Genomic DNA, 6,042 nt, shown 5'->3' with positions numbered 1-6,042 from the left:
GAAAAAAGCAACACACCACTCCCGGGAGGGCTCTAACCTCCCACTTTTCGGTTAACAGCCAATCGCGCTGGCCAATTGCGCCACGGAGACAGTCCTGCTCCACTCTCACCACCATTAGAACATATCTTTCAAGCTATCAGCCCAAAGAAAAAAAAGCGCCGCACCACCACCAGGTGGGCTCGAACCTCCAAACTTTCGGTTAACGGCCGATCGCACTAGCCAATTGCGCAACGGAGACAATCGTGCTCCACGCTCACCACCATCAGAAAATATCTTCAAAGCTATCAGCGCAAAGAAAAAACCAACACACCCCACCCGGCAGGGCTCGAACCTCCAACTTTTTGGTTAACAGCCGATCGCGCTAGCCAATGGCGCCACGGGGACAGTCCTGCTCCACTCTCACCACCATCAGAACATTTCTTCAGAGCTATGAGCCCAAAGAAAAAAAAGTGCCGCACCACAACCGGGTGGGCTCGAACCTCCAACCTTTCGGTTAACAGCCGATCGCGCTAGCCAATTGCGCCACAGAGACAGTCGTGCTCCACTCTCACCACCGTCAGACCATTTCTTCAGAGCTATCGCCCCAAAGAAAGAAAAAGCGCCGCACCGCCACCGGGAGGGCTCGAACCTCCAACCTTTCGGTTAACAGCCGATCGCGCTAGCCAATTGCGCCACGGAGACAGTCCTGCTCCACTCTCACCACCGTCAGAACATTTCTTCAGAGCTATCAGCCCAAAGAAAAAAAAGCGCCGCACCACCACCGGGTGGGCTCGAAACTCCAACCTTTCGGTTAACAGCCGATCGCGCTAGCCAATTGCGCCATGGAGACAGTCCTGCTCCACTCTCACCACCATCAGAACATAACTTGAAAGCTATTACCACAAAGAAAAAAGCAACACACCACTCCCGGGAGGGCTCGAAACTCCAACCTTTCGGTTAACAGCCGATCGCGCTAGCCCATTGCGCCACGGAGACAGTCTTGCTCCCTTCTCACCACCATCAGAACATATCTTCAAAGCTATCAGCCCAAAGAAAAAAAAGCGCCGCGCCACCACCGTGTGGGCTCGAACCTCCAACCTTTCGGTTAACAGCTGATCACGCAAGCCAATTGCGCCACGGAGACAGTCCTGCTCCACTCTCACCACCATCAGAACATATCTTCAAAGCTATCAGTGCAAAGAAAAAAGCAACACACCACTCCCGGGAGGGTTCGAAACTCCAACCTTTCGGTTAACAGCCAATCGCGCTAGCCAATTGCGCCATGGAGACAGTCGTGCTCCACTCTCACCACCATCAGAACATATCTTCAAAGCTATTACCACAAAGAAAAAAGCAACACACCACTCCTGGGAGGGCTCGAACCTCCAACCTTTCGGTTAACAGCCGATTGCGCAAGCCAATTGCGCCACGGAGACAGTCCTGCTCCACACTCACCACCATCAGAACATATCTTCAAAGCTATCAGTGCAAAGAAAAAAGCAACACACCAATCCCGGGAGGGCTCGAAACTCCAACCTTTCGGTTAACAGCCGATCGCGCTAGCCCTTTCCGCCACGGGGACAGTCGTGCTCCACTCTCACCACCGTCAGACCATTTCTTCAGAGCTATCGCCCCAAAGAAAGAAAAAGCGCCGCACCACCACCGGGTGGGCTCGAACCTCCAACCTTTCGGTTAACAGCCGATCGCGCTAGCCAATTGCGCCACGGAGACAGTCCTGCTCCACTCTCAACACCATCAGAACATATCTTCAAAGCTATCAGTGCAAAGAAAAAAGCAACACACCTCTCCCGGGATGGCTCGAAACTCCAACCTTTCGGTTAACAGCCGATCGCGCTAACCCATTGCGCCACGGGGACAGTCTTGCTCCACTCTCACCACCATCAGAACATATCTTCAAAGCTATCAGCGCAAAGAAAAAAAAGCGCCGCACCACCACCGGGTGGGCTCGTACCTCCAACCTTTCGGTTAACAGCCGATCGCGCTAGCCAATTGCGCCCGGGAGACAGTCCTGCTCCACTCTCACCGCCATCAGAACATATCTTCAAAGCTATCAGCCCAAAGAAAAAAAAGCACCGCACCTCCACCGGGTGGGCTCGAACCTCCAACCTTTCGTTTAACAGCCAATCGCTCTAGCCAATTGCGCCAAGGAGACAGTCCTGCTCCACTCTCACCACCATCAGAACATATCTTCAAAGCTATCAGCACAAAGAAAAAAAAGCGCCGCACCACCACAGGGTGGGCTCGAAACTCCAACCTTTTGGTTAACAGCCGATCGCGCAAGCCAATTGCACCACGGAGACAGTCCTGCTCCACTCTCACCACCATCAGAACATATCTTCAAAGCTATCAGCACAAAGAAAAAAAGCGCCGCACCACCCCCGGGTGGGCTCGAAACTCCAACCTTTCGGTTAACAGCCGATCGCGCTAGCCAATTGCGCCATGGAGACAGTCCTGCGCCACTCTCACCACCATCAGAACATAATTCAAAGCTATTACCACAAAGAAAAAAGCAACACACCACACCTGGGAGGGCTCGACACTCCAACCTTTCGGTTAACAGCCGATCGCGCTAGCCCATTGCGCCACGGAGATAGCCTTGCTCCACTCTCAACACCATCAGAACATATCTTCAAAGCTGTTAGCGCAAAGAAAAAAAGCACCGCACCACCACCGGGTGGGCTCGAACCTCCAACCTTTCGGTTAAAAGCCGATCGCACTAGCCAATCGCGCCACGGAGACAGTCCTGCTCCACTTTCACCACCATTAGGACATATCTTCAAAGCTATTAGTGCAAAGAAAAAAGCAACACACCATTCCCGGGAGGGCTCGAAACTCCAACCCTTCGGTTTACAGCCGATCGCGCTAGCCCATTGCGCCACGAGGACAGTCTTGCTCCACTCTCACCACCATCAGAACATATCTTCAAAGCTATCAGCCCAAAGAAAAAAAAGCACCGCACCACCACCGGGTGGGCTCGAACCTCCAACCTTTCGGTTAACAGCCGATCGCGCTAGCCAATTGCGCCACGAAGACAGTCCTGCTGCACTCTCACCACCATCAGAACATATCTTCAAAGCTATTACCGCAAAGAAAAAAGCAACACACCACTCCCGGGAGGGCTCGCAATTCCAACCTTTCGGTTAACAGCCGATCGCGCTAGCCCATTGCGCCACGGAGACAGTCTTGCTCCACTCTCACCACCATCGGAACACATCTTCAAACAATCAACGCAGAGAAAAAAAACGCCGCACCACCACCGGGTGGGCTCGAAACTCCAACATTTCGGTTGACAGCCGATCGTGCTTGCCCATTGCGCCACGGGGACAGTCTTGCTACACTCTCACCACCATCAGAACATATCTTCAAAGCTATCAGCGCAAAGAAAAAAAAGCGCCGCACCACCACCGGGTGGGCTCGAACCTCCATTCTTTCGGTTAACAGCCGATCGCGCAAGCCAATTGCGCCACGGAGACAGTCCTGCTCCACTCTCACCACCATCAGAACATATCTTCAAAGCTATCAGCACAAAGAAAAAAAGCGCCACATCATCACCGGGTGGGCTCGAACCTCCAACCTTTCGGTTAACAGCCGATCGCGCTAGCCAACTGCGCCATGGAGACAGTCGTGCTCCGCACTCACCACCATCAGAACATATCTTCAAAGCTATCAGCGCAAAGAAAAAAGGAACACACCACTCCCGGGAGGGCTCGAAACTCCAATCTTTCGGTTAACAGCCGATCGCGCTAGCCAATTGCGCCACGGAGACAGTCCTGCTCTACTCTCACCACCATCAGAACATATCTTCAAAGCTATCAGCCCAAAGAAAAAAAAGCGCCGCACCACCACCGGGTGGGCTCGAACCTCCAAATTTTCTGAAAACAGCCGATCACGCTAGCCAATTGCGTCACGGAGACAGTCCTGCTCTACTCTCACCACCATCAGAACATATCTTCAAAGCTATCAGCCCCCAGAAAAAAAGCGCCGCACCACCACCGGGTGGGCTCGAACCTCTAACTTTTCGGTTAACAGCCGATCGCGCTAGCCAATTGCGCCACAGAGACAGTCGCGCTCCACTCTCACCACCGTCAGACCATTTCTTCAGAGCTATCACCCCAAAGAAAAAAAAGCGCCGCACCACCCCCGAGTGGGCACGAACCTCCAACCTTTCGGTTAACAACCGATCACGCAAGCCAATTGCGCAACGGAGACAGTCCTGCTCCACTCTCACCACTATCAGAACATATCTTCAAAGCTATCAGTGCAAAGAAAAAAAAGCGCCGCACCACCACCGGGTGGTGCTCGAACCTTCAACCTTTCGGTTAACAGCCGTCCGCGCAAGCCAATTGCGCCACGAAGACAGTCCTGCTCCACTCTCACCACAATCAGAACATATCTTTAAAGCTATCAGTGCAAAGAAAAAAGCAACACACCACTCCCGGGAGGGTTCGAAACTCCAACCTTTCGGTTAACAGCCAATCGCGCTAGCCAATTGCGCCACGGAGACAGTCCTGCTCCACTCTCACCACCATCAGAACATATCATCAAAGCTATCACCACAAAGAAAAAAAAAGCGCCGCACCACCATCGGGTGGGCTCGAAACTCCAACCTTTCGTTTAACAGCCGATCGCGCTAGCCAATTGCGCCATGAAGACAGTCGTGCTCCACTCTCACAACCGTCAGACCATTTCTTCAGAGCTATCGCCCCAAAGAAAGAAAAAGCGCCGCACCACCACCGGGTGGGCTCGAACCTCCAACCTTTCGGTTAACAGCCGATCGCGCTAGCCAATTGCGCCACGGAGACAGTCCTGCTCCACTCTCACCAACATCAGAACATATCTTCAAAGCTATCAGTGCAAAGAAAAAAGCAACACACCACTCCCGGGATGGCTCGAAACTCCAACCTTTCGGTTAACAGCCGATCGGGCTAACCCATTGCGCCACGGGGACAGTCTTGCTCCACTCTCACCACCATCAGAACATATCTTCAAAGCTAGCAGCGCAAAGAAAAAAAAGCGCCGCACCACCACCGGGTGGGCTCGAACCTCCAACCTTTCGGTTAACAGCCGATCGCACTAGCCAATTGCGCCACGGAGACAGTCGCGCTCCGCTCTTACCACCATCGGAACATATCTTCAAAGCTATCAGCACAAAGAAAAAAGCAACACACCACTCCCGGAAGGGCTCGAACCTCCAACTTTTTGGTTACCAGCCGATCGCGCTGGCCAATTGCGCCACGAAGACAGTCCTGCTCCACTCTCACCACCATTAGAACATATATTTCAAGCTATCAGCCCAAAGAAAAAAAAAGCGCCGCACCACCACCAGGTGGGCTCGAACCTCCAACCTTTCGGTTAACGGCCGATCGCGCTAGCCTATTGCGCAACGGAGACAATCGTGCTCCACGCTCACCACCACCAGAAAATATCTTCAAAGCTATCAGCGCAAAGAAAAAAGCAACACACCCCACCCGGGAGGGCTCGAACCTCCAACTTTTTGTTAACAGCCGATCGCGCTAGCCAATGGCGCCACGGGGACAGTCCTGCTCCACTCTCACCACCGTCAGAACATTTCTTCAGAGCTATTAGCCCAAAGAAAAAAAATCGCCGCACCACCACCGGGAGGGCTCGAAACTCCAACCTTTCGGTTAACAGCCGATCGCGCAAGCCAATTGCGCCACGAAGACAGTCATGCTCCACTCTCACCACCATCAGAACATATCTTCAAAGCTATCAGTGCAAAGAAAAAAGCAACACACCACTCCCGGGAGGGTTCGAAACTCCAACCTTTCGGTTAACAGCCAATCGCGCTAGCCAATTGCGCCATGGAGACAGTCGTGCTCCACTCTCACCACCATCAGAACGTATCTTCAAAGCTATTACCACAAAGAAAAAAGCAACACACCACTCCTGGGAGGGCTCGAACCTCCAACCTTTCGGTTAACAGCCGATTGCGCAAGCCAACTGCGCCACGGAGACACTCCTGCTCCACACTCACCACCATCAGAACATATCTTCAAAGCTATCAGTGCAAAGAAAAAAGCA

General features: G+C 52.8%; 1 non-coding gene across 1 annotated transcript; it reads right to left on the bottom strand.

Moving 5' to 3' along the window:
• Positions 1-607: 607 nt before the first annotated feature.
• Positions 608-681, bottom strand: TRNAN-GUU (transfer RNA asparagine (anticodon GUU)). Its single transcript has one exon. It is a non-coding gene; the product is annotated as a tRNA-Asn (tRNA).
• Between the last annotated feature and the right edge of the window lie 5,361 nt (positions 682-6,042).

This window comes from Rhipicephalus microplus, unplaced genomic scaffold, assembly GCF_043290135.1.
Source record: "Rhipicephalus microplus isolate Deutch F79 unplaced genomic scaffold, USDA_Rmic scaffold_14, whole genome shotgun sequence".
Classification (NCBI taxonomy): Eukaryota; Metazoa; Arthropoda; class Arachnida; order Ixodida; family Ixodidae; genus Rhipicephalus; species Rhipicephalus microplus.
The sequence above is the reverse complement of the archived record's forward strand: the minus strand, read 5'-3'. Positions and strand labels throughout refer to the sequence as shown.